Source organism: Felis catus, chromosome A1 (assembly GCF_018350175.1).
Source record: "Felis catus isolate Fca126 chromosome A1, F.catus_Fca126_mat1.0, whole genome shotgun sequence".
In the NCBI taxonomy this organism is placed as follows: domain Eukaryota; kingdom Metazoa; phylum Chordata; class Mammalia; order Carnivora; family Felidae; genus Felis; species Felis catus.
In genome coordinates, this window is record NC_058368.1 from 171,394,270 (window position 1) to 171,421,423 (window position 27,154).

Here is a 27,154-nt window from a genome sequence, read left to right on the forward strand (position 1 = left end):
CAGAAGTCCAAAGTCTTGAGAAAAGCTGATTCAGGAGATACAGGGAAAAGTAGGCACCAAAGAAGCAAATCAGAGATAGGTCAGATGAGTTTTTCCCTGGGGACATCTTAAAGGCATCAGACAACTTCCTAACTGATAACAGAGAATATGATCAACTTTTACTCAAACATTTGAGATCACAGCATAGAAGTAAAGTGGAATTGTCTAGTTGGTTGACAGTAAGTATCTGTAACTTAAAAGATCAAACCAGACTGATGACCTAAGAGAAAAAAATTACAACTCATCCACAGTGAGTTGATGGAGTGACATCACCAGGAAAATATATTAAAGAGTAAGACAGAGAATATAGCTGCAAAGACCAGGAGTAGCTACTGAGCTAGAAAAGGGGCAAGAGAAAGATTTTGGGATGAAAAAGAGGAGCCAGAAGGGTCTAGAAAACTAAAGGAAGAAGAAAAATTTCAAGAAAAGTGTAGACAACAGTGCCGATAGTTGGAGAGAAGCAGACAGAATAAGGACTCTGAGTAGAGTAAGATGGAGGGCACTGATGAGCTTTCGCTGCATAGATTCAGTCAAATATAACAGGCAGTATAGGCTGTGTAAAAAGAAGATGGAGGCACAAAATATAATCTACTCACTGGCCATTAAAGGAAATAGAAAACCGGATGATAACTCAAGGAAGCAGTGATGTCAAGGGAAGAATTTTCTCATGGTAGAGGAGACCAAAAAGAGAAAGTAGATCTTATTTTCTCCTTCTGGCTTGAAGGTAAATAGTGAGCACAAGTAGGCAAGACATGTTTTGACCACAGGTCCCTTTAGAAAACAAACTGGGACAAAATTAACTCCCCCTCGAAAGTAACAGATGTTGGTGTCTCTGCCAGATACATTGTTAAGGAATGAAAGACATTTCTGCAAATACTCCTCACTCCATTGCACCCCATCCCACTCCCACCCTGCAGACACTGTGTGCTTTCTAGCAGTTTCCCACACACAGGACCTCCGTTCAGCCCTTTCCTGCATCAGGCCTGGTGGTGGTTAAGACCCATTCACCTCCTCTGTTTCAGCTGAGCCATCTACTTGCCTCTAAACCAAGGTTTCCCAGCTTCTGCACTATTGTCATATTGAACCAAATACTTTTTGTTGCCGTGGCGGTGGGACTTCCTGTGCATTGTAGGGTGCTTAGGAGCCTCCCTGGCCTCTCCCCACTAAATGTCAGTAGCATGCTCTCCTACAGTCCCAACAATTAAAAAAGTCTCCATATACCGCCAAATGTTCTGGGGGCAAAATGCTTCAATGCCACATGGAGAATCACTGCTACAGACACTTCTTTCTCTTGATTCTTCCTAGAGTTCAATACACACACCCTCTCCCACCCAGTTTCTCCCACATTTCCTGTCTCTGAAACAAGCAAATGACACTTTTTTCTTTCCAACAATTTTTCACAAGTCTAAACAAATACAATCCTGAAAAATTCCACTTTCAAGTATGCTAACGAAATGGCCATGCCCCTAGATTCCAGGGGAGTGTGATGGGAAAGGAGGGCTGCAGGTTCCATGCTCCCTTCCTGGGATTCCTTCTTGGCTAAGCCTGGGATATGGCTGCATCCCAATTATGGTGACACTGGATGCCAGACCCACCTCCTGATTCACAGTCTTGGACACACATAAAGGTTGCACAGCCATTAGATCCGGTAGGTTGGCTTCATTATTTCTTGTCAGGTTTTGGCCTCGCAGTCCCCCCTTTTTGCCAAAAATTTCAGTGTAGTTTCTCGGCAGTTTGTTCTTCTTTTGCTAGTCCTCTAACCTCTATCCTTCCGATATTCGGATTGCCCAAGTTTTGGTCCATTATTTATAGACCTTGTATCACATGTAGAGACTTATGGCTCCTAGCCCTCATCCAAACAGGAGAGTGAGGAATAGCATCTCCCACTAGACTCCAAGTCCCCCTCCTTGGCCCCAGGCTGCCCTGCAATGACCTGTGCTCACTCCTTTAGTCTTCCAGGTGGTCTCCAAGGCTCTGGCTGTGTGATCGAGCCCTCTCCCCAGTCTCATTTTTCTCTGCACTTTTCATTTGACTAAAACATCTTTTTGAGTGTTGAAACTAGTTTGAAATGTTAGACTTCAATAAATTCTTCCCATAGTCCAAGCAAGGAAGTACATCCTTGCTCAGTTAAAGTGAAAAAATAACAGATACATATTGAGTCTAATAAATTATTAATAAATTTCTAATGGATGACACTTGCTTCACCACTTTTCAAAAGCCTCTCTGAGTCATTATTTATGTCCTTTCCCTCATCCCTCTGAGGAAGTAGTTCTTTACCAGGTCAAGTCATTTTACACAGACCCCAGCACTAACTGATAATTTAGTTATCTTAGGGTTACATCCCTGACCTCTTGATCAGTGCAGACATTAAAAGTTCTTGCTTCTAACACTCATACATATATCCACATCATTCAACATCATTCTCCTGTAGTCTATTAGTCTCCTTAGGGTCAATTAGCAGTTTTTAAACCAAGATTAATACAAATAAAAAAAAATGGTATGGGTTATTATGGGAACATCTCCACAACCTACTAATAACTTAAAAATACAAATTATAAAATAATACAGTTAGCAAAATGTCTTGTGTTTAGAAAAATATATACAAAGCAAAATTATATATATAATCATTTGTATATATAAGTGATTACATGTACATACTATGTATACATTTATAAATCCGTATATATGCATATGTATATATAATTTCCAAGCATAAAGCTAGAAAAGTTCAAAGACAGAAACCACACTTCAGCAGGGTTACCTTTGAGGAGTCTGGCACTGGAGAGAATCTGACCCATGGGGAGAATCTTCTATAGTGCTTCACCATGTGGATGCAGGGTAGAGAGACCATTCCCCGGGAGATGAATGTCAGGGTGTTCCTCCTCCACCTGATTCTGTTTTAATAAGTAAAAAAAGTACATAAGAAAAAAAAGTTCTTACTTCTACACTCGGCCACTTTATTTTTGGAAATGTATTTGCATATGTCTTTGGAATCCTCTCTTTGAATGATTTCATTCATTGTAATATAAGGCAATATTTATTGGTCCCATAAAAAGGAAAGACGTTTGGTCTCCTATCTTTCTCATGTTTTTATCATCGTGAGGATGGTTACCATTTATCAAAAACAGTCTATCCTTAATAATACTCTCCACCTGGCTCCCAGATCAATCAACATGCCTGTAAATATTTTTCTTTCAGCCCTCTACCCTCATATAAACACCTAGAGGAATAAGTGCCTGTTTCTCCACTACCTTCTGGATAATTCCTTTAGTCCCTGCTCCAAAAAATAACTAAACACTTCCCCTAAGGCTTTCATTAAAAATTCCTTCTAATTCCTACCAATTCTCCTCTCAAACTATATAACCTAGCTGAGCCACTGACTCCAGCATATGCCTAACTTGAAAGAAAGAAAGAAAGAAAGAAAGAAAGAAAGAAAGAAAGAAAGAAAGAAAGAAAGAAAAAAGAAAAAGGAAGGAAGGAAGGAAAGAAGGAAAACAGAAAGGAAGAAAGGAAGAGAGAAAGGAAGAAGAGAAAGAAAAGCCCAACCAGAAATGTCAATACAGGAGTCCAGGATATCCACTACCACTTTACTTAGGACTGACAGGACACACACACACACACACACACACACACACACACACACACACAAGCCCAGCCCTTCCCTTGAGCAAAGACTCTTGAGAATCTGTAGAATGTATATATTGAATCGATCTACTCATGTCACAGATACAACAGGAAAGAGCTTTCAGATCATTCTATTTCCTAACCTGCAAGATGAAGAATTATCATTTATAATCATTTCCCACTGCTAAAAACTCAATACATAACAGTAACTTTAACTCTTGGTTTATAACCAAACTTTTTATTTAACTGACCTGGAAGGTTGATTAAAATTCCATTTGGTGTTATAATTTAAAAACAAGTGAGATGACACTTCTAAGAATACATACACATCCACTTTTTTGAGTCATTTGGAAGGATTATAGAAATAAATGAACTGCACAACGAAACCAGTAGAAGTGAGAGTTGGTCCCTGTGGGTGTGTGGGGATTGAGTATAGTGAGGAAGTGATAAATTGGGAAAGGAGAACAGGATGCATCTCTCTTTAGGCCACAGAAAATAACATAGGAAACTGTTAAAGAGTGTAGGAAGGGTTTTCTCCCACTTCTTTCCTCCCACAGGAAGTCACTAATACTTTCTGAGAAAAGAGATAAGTCGTCTAGTTTTTACCCATTAGTTAAAAACAGCAATTTCTAGACTTAAGCATATTAGTGAGGACTGCCCTTTACAACAGCTCAAGAAAACTCCACTTAGAAAGAAAACACTTGACAGTAATCCCCATTGTTTCTAAGGTAAACCCACTCTATATTAAATGTAACTTTAAAACTGTGACTTTTATAAAGAATAGCAAGTGGGTTAATATTGGAAATTCTAAGGCCTTGCTAAAAACACTTCAAATGTAAAATAATCCTTATCTAGAATTAATGAAGCAAAAGGGGGAGCATAAACAAACGTATGCTTTTAAGGGGCATTTTAAGTATGAGTATATGACATGCCAACCTTTTGAGAACCTTTGGTAGAAACAACTGAGTGGACCTCCTTGGTGCCCCCATTTCCCTCCTTATACCCTCCTCTGAATGATGTGAAGTAGGTAGCTCATATGGGGAAGTAGGTAGCTCATAACAGATCTTAGTCTGGCATCCTTAATCCAGAAAGACACTTTAAGAGGCCATGTCAGTTTCCATGGAGGATGAGGCTGGAACATCTCCCTTCCACTCCTTACTCCCCCCATACAGGTGCTTACTCCCTGGGCTGTCCCCAGAATTAACCTTGAAGCCCGGCAATCAGAGAAGACAGACATATATTCAATCTGGTAAAAGTCCTGAGGCTAACTTCTCATCTCTAGAATTTAACCACTTACTAGCCTGCTCCTAAATCATTTTCACTAGGTCATGATGAAAAAAACATTTTTATCTCTAATTCAATCACAATTTATGGTTCCAAGAAGAAAATAATGGCATTGAAAGTCAAAAGTTATTTACAGAACTTCTGATATGTTCTGCCTTCTAGTAACATGTGATTCTTTCCATAGTTCTATTTTTTATACTGACTCCAAAGAAATAGGTTCTTAACTGTTTAACAATTTTGAAATTATTATATAATCTTTTTAAATTATTTAGAGATCTACATTTAAGGACTTGAAAACTAGAGAGAATTTACATTGTTGACTTCCACAAAACAGCACATATTCAATACATACCATCCTAAAATTTTGGGATGGGTGAGTGTTGGTTTACAGGTATGTGTTGTAACCTGAATGAAAATACCCCTGAAAAGAATATCTAACTTCCATTGCCATTTGGCATGCCAAGCTCTGGAGGTTCTCTTTCTTCCTGTTTTAGGATCTCTATTCCCTTCACACTTGCTAACTCAGCCCACATTGTTTTGTTGACATGTAGAGAGTGAGGGTAGGGTATAAGTCTTAACAGGTTAGCATTTTGACTGCTAGAAGACTAATATTACTAGGCAACATATCCATGTTTCTTGCCTGATAATTAAGACCCGTATTTCGGGGATCCACGGAATCTCAACACCCCAGAAATGCCATGTAGCATTAAATATTTCTGTGCTTTCTTTCCCACTGTTATGGGCTAAATTTGTATCCCCACCTCCCCCAAAATTACTTTGCATAAATAATTACATTAAAATGAGGTCATTAGTTTGGGCCCTGGTCCAATATGACTGGTGTCCTTATAAGAGGAAATTTGGATATAAACATGCACACAAAGGAAAGACAGGAAGAAGGCACAAAGAATATGATAAGACAGGAAGAAGACTATCATCCACAAGCCACAGAAAGAGGCCTGTAACAGATCCTTTCCTCAAGGCCCTCACAAAGAAGCAATCCTGCTCACACCTTGATCTCAGACTTCTAGTCTCCAGAACTGTAAGAAATTAAATTTCTGTTGCTTAAGCCACTCAGTCTGTGGTACTTTGTTATGGCAGCCCTAGGAAACTAATACACTTACCAAAGGAAGAAGAGTACAGGAAGTTTTAAGATGCCAAAATGACAGATTGTAAAACAGTAGGAAATGGGGAAGTTCATTAAGATGACAAGTGGGAGCCAACAGGTTACATAAGAGTACAACTGTTATGCACTCCCCATAAAGGAAAGGATTAATTTTAGGTCCTGCTGGACCATGCAGAAGGTGTAAATTAAAGAAAATTATCTCTCCAATCCTAGGTTTAAAGAAAAAGAAAACCCCATAGAACACTGAAATATAAGATACAAGGTAGAAAAAAGAAATCTGCCATATTGAAAGTCTATTACTTAAAATAAGTAGTCCTAACACTTGAATACATAAGACATTATACAAAGTCTTTGAAGCTGCACAGTGGCAATTCTAGATCCCTTTATAATGCTGAAAAAAGTCCCACTAATGGACTTCCAGGAAAACGCTAGTAAAAACAGGCCTAGGATAATTGCAGAACAGTGAATTTAGGCTGGTAAGAAATAGATTTCAATTATATTTATCTAATCATCGATAATGGATTTTTCCCAAAGTAATTTTTTTATATCTACAAACTTCCTTTTACTAAATAATGATATATAAATGGTGACTTGAAACAAGTCATTAATCAGTTTTGGCTCTCTGTTTTCCCATTTATAAAATTGAAAATACATGGGTTATAGCTACACAAATACTTGAGGTACCCAGACTGAACTTACTATCTTCCTGGATAAGAGCCAGCAGAGGTGGCACATACAAAGAGCATTTAATATATAACACGTTATTCTTTTTTGCTCTGATCATTCTCATTCTATCATCCTGCTCACTAGGGTGGAGAAATGTACCATCTAATGTTTCACAAAAGAGAAAACATTTTTCTGTCTTTCATGTCGTGGAGAAGCCTGAATTATCTTAATCATACATTGTGCTCTTGTCTTAAACATCAACACTCCCCTTGGTTTTCTATCCATGAGCCAGAATATTGGGTTGATTATTCTCCTGGAAGCACACTCTTTGCCAAGGTTTACCATTATTTTTCATTAGTTTCAATTCTGAAAGGAAGGAGACAGAGCCTATATATGATGATGGATGGGGTTAAAGGCCCAAGGACTAACATGATTGTATAAGAAGCTACTGCTGGGTGATATATGAACATATTGGAGTAATACATGCTAAAAATGAGGAGGCAGCACAGAGCAGTTGGCAGGACAACAGGCAGCCTAAATTACATCATTCATTTAATAGGTCTAACATATGGTAGCTATTAGATCTCCAAAACAAATGCAAGGCTAACCAACACTCTCATAGAAAAAAGGCTTCCATTCTTAATTTTTTTTTTTTTAATAAAAGGCCTCAGTCCAAGTTGCTGCCAATTCCAACACAATAATAACATATATCTCTAAACGAAATAATAATCTGGACCTTGCCAAGAAATTAACAGTTTCACCTGATAATGTATGCTTTAAAATGTTAAATGTTCTTGTTTTTGTCTTTTACACATTTCTTAAGGAGCTATGCAGGAATTCAATGGGATAATTTAATGGTTTTAAGCAGCAACTGAATTCTGTAATATATAAATCAGCTCATAATTGTTTTCTGAATGAAAGATACAAATGCTCTATATTAAAGCTGGCCTTTGCTTAAAGCAAGTGAAACATATCTTTGATTCTGTCATTTTCCAATTAATCTCATTTTTGTGTTGCAAAAAACATAGGAGAAAGCTCCAGTGATCTTTTGGGGACGTAATTTTGCCCTTGTTTTACATGGTTTTCAAATAGTTACCCTAATCAGAAAAAAAAAAAAAGAGAAAGAAAGAAAGAAAATGAGTAAAAGAGCAAAGTACAACCACTATCCTCTATTAATAATCCCCAGAAATGTTTTTTTATCATATTAAGTAAAACCTTTCATCTAGATGCCAGTTCTTCTGGTGAACTGCTCTGGAAGTCTCAGGCCTTTGTGAACACCCCAGAAGGGAAAGGACCTAGGGCCGACAGATGAATACAAAACAACTTCACCCCAAAATTCAAACAGGGACCCAAAAGATAGCTGCTTCCTCATTGCCTGCCTCTGAATTCTATGTTTTATTCAGGTCTTTCCCAGCATGACCCTTGTCCTTTGAATTCAATTCCTTCCAATTTAGCCCCTTGCTTCTTTAATCTGACTTCTCCCTCATCCCACTTTCCTTTTCCCAGTTGTTTAAGGCTGGAATATCATTCTTCTGCCCAGAAATTTCCAACATTTTAAACTTTTTTAAGATCATTTCTCAGGGCATCCGGGTGGCTCAGTCTCAGTTAAGTGTCTGACTTCAGCTCAGGTAATGATCTCACAGTTCATGGGTTCGAGTCTGCATCAGGTTCCGTGCTGACCATGTGGAGCCTGCTTGGGATTCTCTCTCTGCCCTTCACTTGCTCACACGCTCTGTCTGTCTGTCTGTCTCTCTCTCTCTCTCTCTCAAAATAAATAAATAAACTAAAAAAAAAAAAAAGAAGGGACACCTGGGTGGCTCAGTCGGTTGAGCGACCGACTTCGGCTCAGGTCATGATCTCACGGTTTGTGAGTTTGAGCCCCTCATTGGGCTCTGTGCTGCCAGCTCAGAGCCTGGAGCCTGCTTCTGATTCTGTGTCTCCCTCTCTCTCTGACCCTCCCCCACTCAGGCTCTGTCTCTCTCTGCCTCAGAAATAAATAAACATTAAAAAAAATTTTTAAAAAAAAGAATATCATTTCACTTCCCACTATCCATTCACCTTTTTCAAGATGCATTCTCCCAATTTTCCTCTGGTAAACAACTTCTTCCTTATTCTGTGTAAGTGCTTATAGTGAAATTAACTCCAGCCCTGTCTCCAGGGGTATGCAAGAATTAAATCATATTAATCAAACAATTACCTTCTACCCCCCTTCTCTTACCATTAATCTCTACTTTAAGGTGATGATGAGTTTAGGATGGGCATGTGAACAAATCAGATCTGATGAGATACAAGTTCTAGAACTGCTGACAAAGACAAACTCTGTTTTATTGGGCATAACCTGGGAAGATACAGACCTGTAGTATTGGTGGACATATTTCCAATACATGAAACCCAAGAATGAAGCCACAGTGAATGATCCAGAGTGAAGAGATGGTGTGAGACCACTGTGAGACTATTTACTGCTGCCATTTACTTCTTACGTTACTATTTAATTATCTCAGGAGTAGAATTGTATACCCCTTGAGATCTTGGTACCTTAAGCTATGTTCTTGGTACCTTAAGCTATGTCTAACATAGTTCTATATTTGTTCTACCAAAAAGGAATTACATAAATCTAATAATGTGTACATTATAATAAAAGGTATATATATCTTTGCCCCACATTCTCATTCACACCCCAAATTCAAATTAACCTGAGAGACGTAAACTATTCTTCCTTCAATGTGCCTCTCATAGTGTGAGCATCTCACCACACTGAATGTGATTCTAGAATTTAAAGAAACCTTAAAACAACACTGTCCATAAACTCAAGGCACCTACTTCATATGGAGCTCAACTGAAGATTTAATGAGATTTTAAGGGAGGAGTGCCTGACTGACTTACTGGGTAGAGCACGCAACTCTTGATCTCAGGAGAGTTCAACTCATCTCTGGTGAGTTTGAGCTCCATGCTGGGCATAAAGATTACTTTAAGGAAAAGAAGAAGAAGGAGAAGGAGAAGGAAGAGAAGGAGGAGAAGGAGGAGAAGGAGGAGAAGGAGGAGAAGGAGAAGGAGAAGGAGAAGGAGAAGGAGGAGGAGGAGGAGGAGGAGGAGGAGAAGGTTTTAAGGTAATTTTCACTATGAATATTTGTGTTAAGTTGATTTCACGAACAAGCTCCTGAATAATATGCAACTGTTTTATGTGACAGGCTACTGCAGACCCCAGTCATACTAAACTCTGAAGAGAGATTGATGTGGGGTCCCTGGGTGGCTCAGTCCGTTAAGCATCTGACTTCAGCTCAGGGCATGATCTCATGGTCTGTGGGTTTGAGCCCCGTGTCAGGCTCTGTGCTGACACCTCAGAGCCAGGAGCCTATTTTGGATTCTGTGTCTCCCTCTCTCTCTGGTCCTCCCCTGCTCATACTCTGTCTCTGTCTCTCTCTCAAAAATAAATAAAAATTAAAATTTTTGTTTTAATAAAAAAGAGAGATTGATGTGATTTAAGTGTCTGTAGCAGGAACTTTATATGACATTTCTTTTTTTTATGTTTTTTTTTTTTAATTTTTGAGAGAGAGAGGAGAGAGAGAGAGAGAGCATGTGTGCACGAGCAAGTGGGGGAGGGGCAGACAAAGAGGGGGACAGAGGATCCAAAGTGGATTCCGCCCTGACAGCAGCAAGCCTGAAACAGGGCTTGAACTCATGAGCTGTGAGATCATGACCTGAGCCAAAGTTGGATGCTCAACCAACTGAGCCACCCAAGGGCCCCAATATGGCATTTGATAGCATACTATAGGAGAAACTTGTCTACTTCTCAGCTTGATTTTCAGTCTCCAGAAGACCATCATTGATTGTCATGAGTCCATGGGGACAGGACAGGTAACTCAGAGAGAATCTGCAATATGAGAGTGTATAAACCTTTAAATTCTTATAAAAGAGTTCCTTTTCCTTTTTAGCAATGCTTATGCTTCTCTGAGCCTCATTATGGTTTTTGTCAAGGAGAGCTGATGAATAGGAACATAAAAATATGAAAGTCCCAGTACCAGGTATCAGAGTGAGACCTCAGAGATGTATCAGGGCCTCAGACAGAGACTGACCTTGAGGTACATGTAGGCAGATGGGACGCTGACAGCCTCACACAGATGCCTGTGTCCTAGCATGGTACACAGGCATAGAACATTCCTATCTCCTCTAGCCTGGCATAGAAGAAACAGCAGAGAGAGCTACCTGAGCAGAAGGGGCCATGAAGACTGCTAAATGTAAAGGATAGAGAGAATGTGGAGACCAGCATGGACGGATGACCACAGGCCAGGTGGGACAACATACAGTCCAGAGATCCCAGTGTAGAAACTGCTGCTTCAAGATCCCTGGAGCATAGGAATATATGAGAGGCTCTTCTGGCCCCACTTGCCAGGCATTCCACATAGCCATTCCCCCAGAACGGCACTGGGGCACCAGAGCTTAGAGCCCCTCTCAAAGGCTCCACTGGTTCCCCTTCTCACCCTCCAGCCTACAGGATCTTTCTCTAATCTTGAGGGAAGCCCTATTCTCTTCCTCCTACTCTTTCTAAATATTTTTTCCATACCCAAAATACTCTTAGTTCCCTAAGGACTTAGGGTTTGGAACACAACTCTGGAGAGGTTCTTTCTATGCTGTCACTTCCCTTCCTGAGGTGATGAGCTCAGAGCTGACCATCTGCTCCAAATGGAGAGAGGAAAGGAAGTGCCAAAAAATATATAATAATAAATCTCAAAGATACTATTCCACAATATTTTCTTCCTAAATTAAATATTTATAGCCCTGTAAATGTACTCTATCTGCAGGTGTTACTACTCACCCTCACCAACTGCACCCTTCCGAACACACACGTACCACAGGTTGAGACCTGGGTCCAAACCCCAGATGAGAACTGCTGTGCACAAAGCAGCCCCTGACCACAGGAGTGTTATTTCCCCCAGGCTCCCAAAGGTGAGAATAGACCATGGGTGAGTTCTTCCCCTTATAATGCTCCCTATCTGAAGTTCCCCAGGAAATTCTTCCATCCCTCGTTAATAATCCCTTGGCTCCCTGCCCCCCAAATTCACCCATCACTTCCACTGAACTGAGAGGAGGCCTTGAGGGACTCACTTTACAAAAGGAGTGAAAGCTTTTGTTGACTTAAATAAGGCAGCAGGTGTATGACCAGGTTCCCCAACCTGACTCTCCACCATAACTTCATGCCTAAAATCTTTAAGATCTCTGAGCTTTAGAGGTCTGGAGAGAGAAGGGATATGAAGGTTTACTGAACCCAGACTCTTGAAGGTACAAAATGGCTCTATTCTCTGTCCTCTAAGTTTTCTGAGACACTTTCCTCCTACCTTCACTGAGTAGGCCTTAGCTCCAGTATTAGTGGCTGATGTTTTCATTTAAGGTAATTTCACCATTAAAATATTCTTCTCTTCCTACTAACAAAACAAAATAGGGGTGTTCTTGTACTTCACCAGAGTCTTAGAACTGTCCACCTTCCAATGCAGAGCAGCGTCCTCTCAAGGCTTGTTAAGGAGTCCTTCTCCAAGATATGTCTGGCTGTGGCCCTGGCCACTGCATCAATCCATAGCACAGTAAAGGGACACCCACTTGGCAGAGCATCAGGATCCTTCTGCCTTGGAAGCTACCTTAAGAACAGCCTGGGTCAGGGGATCCCAAAAGAGCTGCTATGATAACTGCCCATCTGTGCCATCTGTCAGGGCCTGAGCTGGTACTGCTGGAATCACTCCTTCCTCTCCGGAATCCACTGGCTAAAATCACTGTCTGAGAAAGATGCCTTGAAAAGAACGTATCATGCACCTACCTTTTTAACTACCTTCTTGGTACTCATAGAACTCAGATCTACCCATTAACTTTATTAAGGTTAACAATTGTCCTCTTCCTTCTCCCCACCACTCTCAAGTTGCCCAAAAACTTCAAAGCATTTTTTGTAGAACTATTGCCAATTTAAATTTCAATACAGTCCCCTGGTTTTCCTGAAATCACTGGTATCTTGAGTACCTACCTTGTCTTGGCATGGGATCACAAGATGCCCAAAATGGCTTGGCCCTAATTCTGGAGAGTATCAGTAATCTGTATTTCAGGATGTGCTGCATGAGGAATCACAGCAATTCCGGACAGGTCTCCATGGGTATTGCATACAAGTCTTGACCCTCAAAGCAAGTGTCCTACCAACACAATATTATTTTTCTATAATTCAGTCTAGCTTTTGTTTTAAGCTCCATTTCACTAAGAGGCAGAAATGATATCTGGTCCTTTGTCATTCTTCCTTTCCCCACTGCCCTTTTTCTGGGTTGTAGCTAAGTCCCCAGGGATTCCACAGCGCCCTGCTATTACTGGTCACCTACTAAGGCATCCGATGTCCTGTCTGGTTTTCTCTCATCACTATTAAGACCTCCCTCACTTCTGTCTGCAGGGCGAGTCCAGTGACTTCCTCCCCTGCTTATGAGCCCTGCTTCAGTGACTCAGGAACCTCTGTGAGGCCATTTGTGGCTGGTATGCTGAAACGTACCATGTAGCAGTTCCTGTTCTGGATTTAGATCCTTCCCCATGGTTTCTCCTGGAAAGTGGGCAGAGAGCCCTACTATCTTGGGTCTCACAAACCTATCTCAGGTTGCAGATTCTCCAGAACATTTGGAGTTAAGTCTCAGAAACACTGGTCATTCCCTGCCAAGGGCCTGGCCTGAAAGACTATGTAGGATGACCATTTTCCACCTATGCCTGGAGAAGTAAAGAAAGCTTGTGTGGAAAGAGAATCAAACAGGTCCCCATAGAGAAGCAGAGAAATAAAGAAAAGGAGCCAGGAAATTGCTACCTTGGATCCTAATGGTTTTTTGGTCATAGTCTAGTTCCTCATGAGGCCAGAATGAATCTTGGCTTTTGGATTCTTTAATATAAACTTTTATCTTTCCAAAAAAATTTAATTTGAGTAGGTATCTGTTAAAATGGATTCACATCTTACTTCCAAGTTTGATTTTAAAGTCAGTAACTTTTTAAAAATCACATACAGTAAAACTATCCTTAAAATACACTTATTAGGGATGCCTGGGTGGCTTAGTTGGTTAAGTGGCTGATTCTTGATCTCAGCTTAGGTCATGATCTCATGGTTCATGGGTTCGAGCTCTACATTGGCTCTGCATGCAGAGCCTGCTTAGGATTCATTCTTTCTCTCTCTCTCTCTCTCTCTCTCTCTAAGTAAATGAATAAACTTAAAAAAATACATTGGTTAAAAATTACAGTGTGCAATTTTTTTGGCAACTACAAGTTGATTTTATGCCCCCCCCCTAATTTATCACTTATAAGTGTTTCACCATTCACTTCAATTAATTCTTCAATTTCTTCTTCAAGAATGTGGGTGAATCTATCACCACTAATATACCTGGTCACCAGAACAATACATTTCTTTCCATTGTCAATGACAAGAATAATTTTAAAATTAAATCATTCATACATTATTTCCATAGGTTTTGACCAACCTGCACTGACTGCTGACTACTTCAATCTTCTGTATTATTTAAACTTTTTCTTTCAATTTCTTTCTCTCTTGCTTTCACTCTTCATTTAAAGAAATTCTGAAGTTGAATAAGTTAATTATGCATATGATGAAATCCTATTACACTTGCAAACAAGCAAATGACATTGGAGATCACCTGCTTTTAGGACAACTTCTATTCATTCTGCCAATGTGGAAACTAAGGGCCAGAGAGCAAGTGCTCACAGTCATTTCAAAAGTATAGAGTGGTGATTACGAATATAAGCTCCAGAATTAGCTACCAGGGTTAAATGCTGGCTCCACTACCTACTAGCTATGTGCCGTTGGGCAAGTTCCCTAATCTCTCTGGCCTCAATCTTTTCCTCTGTAAAATGAGCATAATTATAATAGTATCTACCTCACTGAGGTGTTGTGATTAAACATGAAAGTATAAGTGAAGGGCTTTGAGCAGTACTTAGCACATAGTGAATGTTCAGTAGAGGGGAGACTGGCTGGCTCAGTCAGTAGAGGATGCAACTCTTGATCTTAGGGTCATGAGTTCAAGCCCCGTGTTGGGCCTAGAGCTTACTTAAAAAAAAATTTTTTTAAGTGAATGTTCAGTATATGTTAGCTGTTGGTTTTTATTAGTCCAAGGACATGAGCCAATTAGTAGCAAAGCTGAAATGAAAACTGAGCTTTCCAAATACTTGGCTGGTGCTCTCCCCATGCCAGGATCTCTCTCATTGTGTTGTCACGACAGTGACCGGCCAATAGTAAGAAGTCAGTATATGCTTGTTGGATGAGTGCAGAGGTGATAATAATCTCTGATCACAGATCACTCCTGTCCTACATGGCACTGCTCTGATCACAGAGCAAAAATCCATGTGTTGGACTTTCAGTGATAATAATGGTGAGTCAAATGAGTCCTTGCAAAAATAATTTATTTAGGAAAATACGCATAATATATTTCTAAATATTCCACAAATTTGAGATGAATGGTGTTAAATATATATATATATATATATATATATATACACACACACACACACACACATATATATGTATGTATAAGAATATTAACACTATGCTATATAATTTGGAGTGTTCTTTTGTTGTTTTCCTTTGGGCTTTTATTCACTCTCAAGTGTTCTTCAGGGAGCATGAATTTTTTTTTTTTTTTTACTAGAAGAAACAAATAAATGATTTCATTTAAAGGTAGATGGACCAAACTAAAAGTGAGTTCAATACAAATGGAAAAATTATTGATAGTATCCTTTGTCAGTAATTCTTCATAATTCCCCAGCTTCATAAGGCAATTTTGATGGAGTTCAATATGAACAACTCAAGATTATGAAAGTAATTACATTTAGCTTAATTAAAATGACTAATTGTTCCACTTCTGCTCACATAACACCTGGTAGGACTGATGCTCAGGAGGCTGGGCCTAAACAGCTTAAAAAATGCACAGGTGCTAATTAAGCAAAAAATGTTTTCCAAAAATCTCAAGTAGACCACAGCTTGGGGTCAGAAATATCACATTTGGCTTGAAATTACATGTCATACACTCCTAAACAAATACGCAGATAAATGTACAAATGAATAATAATAAGAGGTAGATGCCATGTAGTATGTGACACCTTGTCAAAAGTTACTGCGAGCAAAACGTTTAATCCATCGGTGGTTTTGCTTTTCAAAGCTTCCCCCTTCTCTTCTCCCTCTTCCCATTCAAATCAACTGAAGTGAGTGGATATAACAGTGGAATACTGAGTGTGGTGGGCAGCCTTGAAAATGGCCCCGGTGATTACCATCTCTTCCTCTTCAGAATAGATTCTATAACCCCCATCCCTGCCCTGAGTGTGGGCTGGACTAGTGGATTACTTGTAACAAATACATTATGGCAAAAGTGGTAGGATGTCACTTGCAAGATTAGGTTACAAAAAGACTGTAATTTCCTTCTTGGCCACCCTCCGAGGGAAGCCAGCTGCCATGTTATGAGCTGTTCTAGGACTGTTCCTGTCCTACATGGCAAGGAACTGATGTCTCCATCCAAAGGCCAACAAGGACCTGAGGGCTACCAACAATAATGTGTGTGAGACTGGGTAAGCAGATCCTCCCCAGTCAAGTCTTGAGAAAATGACAGCTCCACCAAACACCTAACCTGCAGCCTTGTGAGGGAGCAGAGGCACCCAGTTCAGCAACCCCCAGACTTCCTGACCCATGGAAATTGTGAAATAATAATGTTTGTTTTAAGCCCCTAAGTTTTGCTGTAATTTGTTATGAAGCAATAGATACCTAGTAGACTGGAGAACAAAAAGAAAGCTTAAACTAATATCATACAATATAATCAATTAATAACAATAATAATAGTAGGCATAAAAACTAGAACAATTTGGGTAACAAAATAATGTTGCATTAGATCATAAAGTGGAATTGGATTATAATGTATACATACATTGATACTGATATATATAAATTATTGAAAAAAAGGAGGAAGGCAGGCATGTATCTTACAGAAAAATTCCAAATAATACATATTAGCTTCTCCCTATTACAAGGAGGTAGATTAATCTCCCATGAAGGGATGAACTTAAAGACTTGATTCCAAAGAATATAGTATAGATAGGGGAAATGTGACTTTACAATGGAGAAACCTGGAAAACTCCACTTTATCTAAGTGATCAAGACTAACAACAGCAGGGATAAGTCATGTGGATATATATAGCCCTTTCCCCACTGGGGCACCACACCTCTGTGGTATTCTTCCCCAGAACTCATAACCCAGTCTAATCATGAGAAAAATAGCAGACAAATTCATAGTAGGGGATATTCTACAAAGTATCTTACCAGTACTGCTCAAAACCATCAAGGTCATGAAAAACAAGACTGGGAAACTATCATGAACCAGTGGAGACTGTGGAGATGTAACAACTAATGCAATGTAGTGTCCTGGACTGGATCCTAGAACAAAAAAGGGATATCAGTAAAAAATAAATAAATAAATAAATAAATAAATAAGCCTTCTCCACTTCTCCCTGTATGTCTCTCTTCTGTGTGTCTTTTATAAGGACACTTGTCATTAGATTTACAGCCCAATCAAATAATCCAGAACAATCCCATCTTGAGATCCTTAATTTAATTACATCTGCAAAGACTCTTTTTCCAAATAAGGTCACATTCACATATTCCAGGAGTTAGTTTGTGGACATATATTTTGGGGGGCCACCATTCAATCTACCACAGATGTTAACATTAGGAGATGATGGATGAAGTGCACATAGGAACTTGCTATATTGCCTTTGCAAATTTTCTGTGCACATAAAATTATTCCAGAATAAATAATACTTAAAAAAATAGTTAACATTTAAGCAAAGTTGGCTTTTGACATAAAAATTCAGAGACTGAAATAGTAAAAAGAGGTATCCACAGACATCATTTTGAGGACAGCAACACTGGCACAGCAGACAGCAACACTGGCAGCAGCTGTTATCTATAATTTTGTAAAGAATAACACTTAGATTAATAACAATACTATAGAAGACACTTGAAATAATTTTGTTTTTTGTAAGTATGTCTAAGTTACCAAAGATGGAAAACCATCCTGCTCTTTCAAATATCTTCAACCAGAACTTGGAAGTGAAGGATGTGAATTTACTTTTATGTTTGGTTACTTTTCCTACCCTTTTTAATTACAGATTTAGAAGAAAGGGGTCAATATGTATATATATATATATATATATATATATATATATATATATATTTACAGATTCAACATCACAGCACATTTCCAAACTCTACAAAATTTGCTCTAATTTATTCAGTGCTTTAAACAAACGCAAGATATATAGTTCCAATGGTTGATCCTTCTTTTTATTTATTTATTTATCTATTTTTTCAACGTTTTTTATTTATTTTTGGGACAGAGAGAGACAGAGCATGAACGGGGGAGGGGCAGAGAGAGAGGGAGGCACAGAATCGGAAACAGGCTCCAGGCTCTGAGCCATCAGCCCAGAGCCCGACGCGGGGCTCGAACTCACGGACCGCGAGATCGTGACCCGGCTGAAGTCGGACGCTCAACCGACTGCGCCACCCAGGCGCCCCATCCTTCTTCTGTATTTATCAACAAAGGCATTCCTACAGTTCAAACCTGTGATTTAAAAGCTTAAAATTATTATGTGGAGTTGCCCTACCCAACTTTTTTTTTTTGGTCTCCTTTCTGAGATACATTCCTATCTAATGAACATTGATGTGCTTTCTTTTAATTTCCTTGGGTTATTTTCCTTAATATTATAAAGTGGGATCTATTGTTTCAAATGGTTCATGTTGAAAAGTGATTTCAAGTTTATATAGAATTCTCACTCTTGTGGTTAGAACTCTGCACCTTTTTGGTATAGGGGGAAAAGTCTGCAGTTAGATGACAGTCAGATATGGACAAATTCCCACAGACATGGAGTACAGGAATGTCAGGTTCCACAGCCCTGGGATCTAGCCCTGACTACAGACCAAACTTCACTGACTTGGTAGAATGACCACTCTTTCTTTCCAGAGTCACCCAGGGTCAGATAGAGATTAACAGAAAAAACAGGAAATTGATTCTCCATTGCAAGTTTCTCTGTGCTTCTGAACACAGAACATGCAAACCCTCTTAAAATAAAACACTTGGGGCACCCGGATGGCTTAGTCGGTTGGTTAAGCATTAGGCTTCGGCTCAGGTCATGATCTTGCAGTTTGTGGGTTCGAGCCCTGCGTCAGGCTCTGTGCTGACAGCTCAGAGCCTGAAGCCTGCTTCAGATTCTGTGTCTACCTCTCTCCCTGCCCCTCCCCCACTCACGCTCTGTCTCTCTCAAAAATAAATAAACATTTAAAAACAAACAAACCACTTAGGAAAGTCATTAGGGAGAGTGCAATCCCTGGCTTTTTCCCTCTGAGGAAAATACACGCTGTTCTTCTCATACCTCATCTTTTCCTCATCATCAGATTCTAAAATTAGAACCTATTGTGCTGTTTAAAGTGACATATTTACTAATGTTGAAAAGAAAGCGAAGATATATTATAATGTTTAAAAACTATACAAATCACTTTTTCCTCTAGTAGCCAGTTTTTAAATCATAAAACCATGCGCTTTCTTTACCAATCCAAAGATGTCCTCCTACTTGTCCTTCTTTACCTCTTCCTGTCTCATTTGAACCATTATGAACACTCCCTTTCCTCACGCCTATATCCCAAATGTAAGTTCTAGTCATCCTACCTCAAATCAAATGATCTCTGAGAAGTTCCCAACTGTTCAGTTCTACTTGCCTAGTGTTATCTTCTGAGAGAAGCCCTTACTTCAATTGCAGGAAGAAATTTCCTGGCAGTTATCTTCTTTAATTTCCCACCATCTGTTTCTTTCTATGTTCTTCCAATCTTCCTTTCTTCACAGTGATCATCCATTTTAATCACTGAATTTCATAAGACAAAGTTGCCTATGTGACCACACCCCTCCCTCACCAACATCCTTTGGACTGTTCTAGAGGGACAATTATAACACTCAGACTATTAAACTAGGCATGCCAGAGGGGCATTAAGCTAAACTTTTTTGCGGGGAGGCATAACGTAGGGCATCTAAGTCTTACAGGGCAATAGCAGGCTCTGAGTACATTGCTTCTTTTCCCCATATTCTATCATTTTGAGGATCCTTGGAGAGGGCTGACTCTGGACTATTCATGAAGACTTTCACACCAGGCTATAAGATTCCTCAATGTAAATGATAGCTCCTGCCACTGTTACCCTCCCTAGAATCCTACAGGGTTGAAGTCCACTGTTGCTTTCTTCCATTTGTTGTCAGTCTTCTTCCCATTTTACAGATCTCCTTATGTTCCAGCTTCCCATTTGCCTGAACACATAGTTTCCTCACTACATCTAAATATTGTTTAAAATTTTAAAAGATACTCCAAGTTATTTTACCTATTCTCCCAAAATAACATCTGGTATTTCGAATCATAGCCATGATACAAGAATGAAAATATGAACTTTATTGTGGCTATAAATATGAATGAAAATACTTATAAGAGTGGCTCAAGAATAACCTATTCACAGAAAATTAATACCTTTATTATAATAAAGAAATTGTTCATAATAACTGATAAGTCATTCAAAAGTGATCTAAGAAAAGGACTTCAGAAACTAATTAAGTTGTGACATCTGGACTACATAGATCAATCAGCAAGAATAGAAAAACGCTGAAAGAGTAAGATTTTCAGTCAGAAGATTAAGGCTCAAATCCTATCTCTGCTACTTACTAGCCATATGACCTTGAATAAATTTCTTAACTTTTGAAGTATATGCACCCAATACCTTTTTTAGTAAAGTAGTTGTGCTACCATTTTTCAGCCTCCTTATATCCATTCCCTTTGACTTTCAGCTCCTCCCATTAAAAGTGGAGATTTTGGGGGCACCTAGGTGGCTCAGTCGGTTAAACATCCGACTTCAGCTCAGGTCATGATCTCATGGTTTGTGGGTTTGAGCCCCACATCAGGCTCTGTGCTGACAGCTCAGAGCCTGGAGCCTGCTTCAGATTATGTATCTCCCTCTCCTGCTTGTACTCTCTCTCTCTCAAAAATAAATAAACATTAAAAAAAAATTTTTTTTAAGTGGAGACTATTACCTCATTCCCTGAATAAGGGTAACCTTGTACTTTGGTCCATAGGATGCAGGAGAAGTAGCAAGATGCAGTACCTCACCTAAGCCTTGAGAGGACTTCCTGCCATCACTCACTCTCCTGGAACCCTCTGACATGCATGTTAACAAGCCCAGGCTAGCCTCCTGGAGACATAAGTCCAGTCACTCCTATGGGGCCCAGCTGAGAAGACCACCAAACTCCAGACCTATGAATGAGGTCATCCCAAACCACTCAGTTCCCAGAAATCTGCCAACTTACTGAAGATGCATGAGTAAGCCTGTTTAAGATCAGCTGAGCCTGTTCTAAACCAGAAGAATCACCCAACCAAGCCACAGACATGGTTAACTAAAGTCTTATTGTTTCAGGCTAGTAAGTTTTGGGACAATTAGCTACCCAGCAATAGCTAACTGATACATATACTATATAGGTTGTTGTGAAGGTTAAATGAAAATAACACAAAACACATCATGTACTCCTTGCCATGTTTAGCACCTGGTAGATGTTTGATAAATTGCAGTTATTTTTATTATCATACCAAAATCATCTGTATTTTTAGGTTTATGAAGTAACATTCCAAAAGACGGTGTTTTCTAATATTTCTGTTTGAAATCTGTATCAGGCAGGGTACAAATGACAGAAATCCAAATCAACTTACATTAAACAAAAAAGGAGTGATTTATTAGAGCTAACATCATACAGAACCAGAGCCAGACCTCAAACAACATCACCATTTCTTTCCTCTCTTCTTTGTCTCTCTCAGTGTAGGCCTCATTCTGACAATTGCAGAAGGCCTGCTCCACAGAATGATAAAATTAGCCATCCTCAGCTACTCATCCAGCTCCAGGAACTCAAAAGCAAAAGCAGTTTTCCACTATAGGAAAGTCTCAGACAAGGGCTCTTATTGGCCTAGCTTGGGTCATGAGTCATATCTTAACCAATCACAATGGCCAGGGGGAAGAGGCTCTCTGACCCCATTAGGTCTTATGTAGATCCTTGTGTAAAGAGAAGCAGTAGAGACTGCACTAAAAGAGTAGGAAAAAAGAGGAAATGTGCTGAGTTGCAAAAATAATACTGCCAGAAGCCTGGAATAATAACATGTGCTGCTGCCACCCTCTAATTCATGACACGTACAGTTGCCTCTTATTACCACTGGCCTACATCTGTGGACTTGGAAGTCTATAGCTGTGTAAGGAAGAAAAATAACCTGCCCTCAGAGACAGAATTCAGTGCTCTTTGTTTACTTCTTTCTCTGTAAACACTCCTTATAAGTCTCTTAACCACCATGATGTGGAGCAGCCCCGGGAACATAAGGGAAATTAAACTAATGTACATGTATTTTTAAGGAAAGGCATTGTATTACACTTGACTTTCCATTCTCTTACTCTTATTCTCATTGCATTCTAACAAGGTTTCTGGTGTTCTGGATACTGAGATTTTAGAGCCTTAAGCTGCCATGGCTGAATTTACACCTAAGCTTTAAAGATGATGTCTCTTGTGAACTAATCATAGGATTGTGGAGATAGAAGAAAACTTAGAGATCATTTAAATCCAAATTGGGTGAAAATAGCAAAGATATCTCAAGTTATAGGCTTTGGAGTCACGGGTGCCACGGTTTTTGCTTTTGCTGCGCTGTTCTAGTTCAATGTATGACATAGATGCTGCTGTATATATAAACATGCAATCCATGTATTGTGCTATACTTCAAAAATCCTCCATTCAGTATCATTACAAAGACTGAATGTCTTTAAAATTCAAAGCTAATAAGTACACGATCTAATTTATAACAAATTATTGCTATTGCTCAAGAGGTCAACCCAGAAATGAGGAATTCCAGCAAAGAACTGAGCAGATTAAGATAAATGTTGCCTTCTCATTTTGTCTATTTTATGATATTCTAATCAGTGGCTCATTTTCATTTGAACTGCAATACACACCTTACTGTATAATTTTAAATAACTAAACTAGTTAAAGCAATGATTTAGTTGTGCCAACCCTTTCCAGGGCATGTCAGAGACTCTGACGGGAATGTATAGATAGTTACATTACCTTACCTTACAGAGCAGTTTTATTATGAAGAGACTTAACATTCAAGACAAACTAAGTCTATTTTTTGTTGCACAATGAGTAAGAACATGCAGAACTATCTCATGAATTCCAAGAGTTCTGGGGAGTTCTTTAATATTTAATTGTATTTAATTGACATTCCTTTTATCTCCTTCAATTTAGTTTGCCTGTGACTTTCCAGCTATAAAATGTAAAAACCACATGTAGACTGAATCAGCAGAATTAATATGGGTAAAACTCTTAAAATATATGTGCTCAAAATGCCATATCTTACTAAAGCTTATCTATATAAAGTTTAGCAGAGGAAAACTACTAGAGAAATGCAGAAAATAACATTAACACTATATCTAGGCACAAAACACAGTCAGTATGCTGAAAGAAAATGGAGATCCCCTAATGAAATTTTTTTTCTGAAAGAAGTTCTGGGTATAAATATTTATAAATACTAAATTTTTTATACGTATAGAAGACATATATTGTGTATCTTGATTGTGAAGTGAAATTGAAAAAGAACTACATAGCTAAAACAAAGCAGGAGATCATCTACAAGTGAAGAAACTTGGGACCCAAAGAGGTGGGGTGACTTGAACCTATGAACACTGCTATTTGGTGAAAGCCCACAACCAGAATCCACGGCTCTGGCATTCCCACTATCTATTTATTAGGTTAGTCTGCACAGGATGCAAGCAGAAGACAGCTTTATTCTTTTCTACACTGTCTCTTCAAACCTGCTTTCTGGACTCCTTTTCTAAACCCTTGAATGGAAGGTCTAATAGCTCTCTCTATCCCTTTAAGTTGCAAGAATAATCTTACGTATGCTAAAAGTCTCTTGTTTACTATCAAAATTCCAACATCTTATTGAATTTAAATTGGCTCCCCTGAGCTATCTTCCTAAGATGCAGGCCTGTGGGGTTAGGTTACTCTACCTTTCTTGCCCTTAAAAATAACCCCACTTCTGGTCTAGGGGAAACACACACCTTTGCTACACCCCTTTCATGGTGGAGAAGATTGTTTCTACCAAAGGTCTCTCTCTCTTTTGAGCTACTGCCAGGTATGGGTAACTTCAGCCAGTCTCTCTTACTATCACTGTCCTTGAGTCTCCCAAATTCCAAGGCATACATGTCAAGCTCTCCCAGAAGTTCCCCATGGGGAGATGGGTATCTTACGGCACACTAATGAGTCTCTCAAACAGTCCTCATCACCAACTCCTCAACTCCAACCTCAGAGGTAAGCAATGGGCTAAATACAGGCAGAACTGGTTACCCAATCATTTGACATGACCCATTTAGGTAATCGCTTTAGAATTTGGAAGCACTTGGTACCTATTATGTTTATCTTGGCATTGGGGCTTTGACCATATCTTTGAGACAACAGGAATAAAGGTCACATTTTAAATCTGATACTGCCTCTGCTAACTAAAGACATGGAGAAGAAAAAAAAACATATATTAGAATTAATGAGATAAATTAATATTGAGAAATGTTCAAAGGTACCTTTTCTCTTTTTAAAATGTTTATTTGTTTTGAGAGACAGAGAGAGCGAGAGCAGGCATGTGGGCAAGGGAGAGGCAGAGAGAGAGAGAGGGAGAGAGAGAATCCAAGCAGGCTCTGTGCTTTTGGCACAGACCCCAATAGGGGCTCAATCTCATGAACCGTGAGATCATAACCTGAGCTGAAATCAAGAGTGGTACACTTAACTGACTGAGCCACCCAGGCATCCCTCAAAGATGCCTTTTCTTAAGGATTTTTTTTTTAGCTTAATAATGGGTTAAGAAAATAACCATAAACACAGAATTGGAAGGGACTTTTAAATTCATTCAACTATCTATCAGTTGCTAAGACATTTCCATGCTTGAATACTCTAATAATGGAGAAGTCACCATCTTTTGAAATAGTCTGTACCTATCTGGGGTTGCTTGCAACCATCAGAGGGTCATTGCATGAAATGCAAAACTGTCTAAGGTCTCCACCCCCTCAATTTTAATTTGAACACAGAACAAGTTTAATCCCTCTTTCACATACAGACTTCCAAATATGTGAAGCCAGTGTTACTCCATCTTCTGATGTAGTATTTTCTAATACTCAGTGTCTTCAGCCATGCCCTTCATAACAGTGTTTGCAGCTCTTATCATCTTGCTTGTCTCCTTCCTGAACAGTCCCTAGCCTAGCAATGCTCCACTCGAGGTACAGCACCCAAAATCGAAGACAGGGTGGTCCAGCCAGTAGAAGAGGGAACATCTCCTCTCTCCTTTGCCATGCCACATTTGTTTAATAAAACCTAAATTAATATTTACTGACAGTCATGGTACACAGCTTATTTATACTATATTCACTGCCAACTACACTCCCTTAAGTCTTTTCTAGATGTGCTACAGCTAAGATATGACTTACCCTGTATATATGCTGTTGATTTTAGGACTCAGGTAGTGGCCTTTACATAGATCCTCTTATTTTTTTTAATATATATTCTCCTTAAAATCACTCTTCTAGCACTCACCAAGTTCAACTAGCCTAAGATTTTAGAACTCTATTTGACCACTTAATTTATTCTCTTTAACTTCATATCATCTCAAATTTTTAAGAATGCTTTCAACATCTTCATCCAAATCACTAATAAAAAGTATTAAAGAATAAAGGCCAAGGACATCCCTAGAAACATCCCTCCACTTGACATCAATCTGTTAAACAGCACCACCTTGGTAGTTAATCAATTACCAATATACGTAATGACACTTACACCTCACTTCAGCCAAAGGTGTGTTGAGAGACCTTGTCAAGTGTGTTGCTCAAATCAGATTTCTAGGTTTTCCACCCTTCCCAGCTCTGGAGGTCTGGACACTTTGTTTAAAAAGGAAAGTTTGCTGTGATGGGTGTTAAACCTAGTCTGGCTTCTCGTGAATAAATGATGCTGTTTCACCAATCATTTATTTTATCTTACAGAATTGATACGACATTTGTTATTATAATTTACTGAAATCACTTCTTCTCCTTTTGAAAGTTTGAAGGGTAAGAATCCTCAAACTTCTGTCTTTTAGGCCTTTTTGGGCTCTCTATGGTTTCTCACAGATCCCCCCACATCCATGGATGCTCACTTTCAAGTTGCCTCAGTACAAAGGATTTAATTTACTCAGCTGAGAGACTTCATATCTCTAATGGAGCAGCTGGAAATTCTCTTTCAGTGGCTAAAACAAATATTAACATTAATATAACTAAAGCCACTCATTAGAAAGCCAGGCTTTGGGTTTTGAGCTGTTTGAGCTATTCCATGTACCTGAGGAGCGCCTGTCTTACAGAACATCCTCCAACGCTTCTATCTGCTCCCCAAAGAAAGACTCTAGCACCATGAAAGAGCAAAGTTACTGATATGGAAACAGATGTCTCTAAAAATACCCTTGGAAATATATGGACATGAAACACATGCCATATATATATTTAGTTATAAAAATAAAAAATCATATTTTTATCTAGCAACTATTTATTTCCAGATATGTGACTAAGCACTGCAATCAAGTCATACCTGACTTAAAAAAATACTTAGACAGATTGAGCTGTCTAACCCACAAAAGAAGCATCTATGAATAATTCAACCCCAATTGCCATGTATATTTTCTGGCAGGCTGGCTCCTGACTAAAGCACTGGCTTTACTCTCCTGACTGGCTTAGGACATACAGTTCTGTGGCATAGGTAATCTTACCACTTAAAGATGTGTCAGTCTCGTCTGGACTGGAAGCCATAAGATGTTCTTTTGGGTTACTCAAAGTAACATATTAAAACAGGTCTTTCCTGTACAACTTGACCAGATTAAAAACAAAAACAAAACAAAACAAAACAAAAACCAAAACCTAACCTCTAAAAAAATAGTATAAAACAAGGTTTTAAAAACACCTAGGAAGATGGGGTGATTCTACTCAAATATGGATATTCAATTACTCATTTCATTCCAGTTAAAGTGTAACTACAAATTACAGTGAAGATTTTGTCCTTTGCTTGTACTGCCACCTGGTGGTATCCTGCTTATACTAAAACAGACCCATAAAGGAATTTTTTAAATTAGCATTCGTTTACCATTCAGTTTGCAGTATCACCGTCATTGACAAGTCAGTACTTTCTATAAAATGGTGCAGAGAAAATTTTACAGAAGTCTTTGTTAACCAGGTTAGAGACAAACGACATCTTACTCAAACACACCATTTATATACAAACACATTAAGCATTAATGATT

At 39.0% G+C, this 27,154-nt stretch overlaps 1 long non-coding RNA gene across 1 annotated transcript in view; it reads right to left on the reverse strand.

Annotated features, from left to right (window-relative positions):
• Nucleotides 1–27,154, reverse strand: part of LOC109502629 — a 306,029-nt gene that overhangs the window by 263,374 nt on the left and 15,501 nt on the right. The window contains exons 3-4 of the long non-coding RNA XR_002161354.3: nt 17,055–17,168; nt 2,801–2,933 (exon numbers count right to left, since the gene is read on the reverse strand). This is a non-coding gene — a long non-coding RNA (uncharacterized LOC109502629). The remainder of the gene's footprint in view (nt 1–2,800; nt 2,934–17,054; nt 17,169–27,154) is intronic.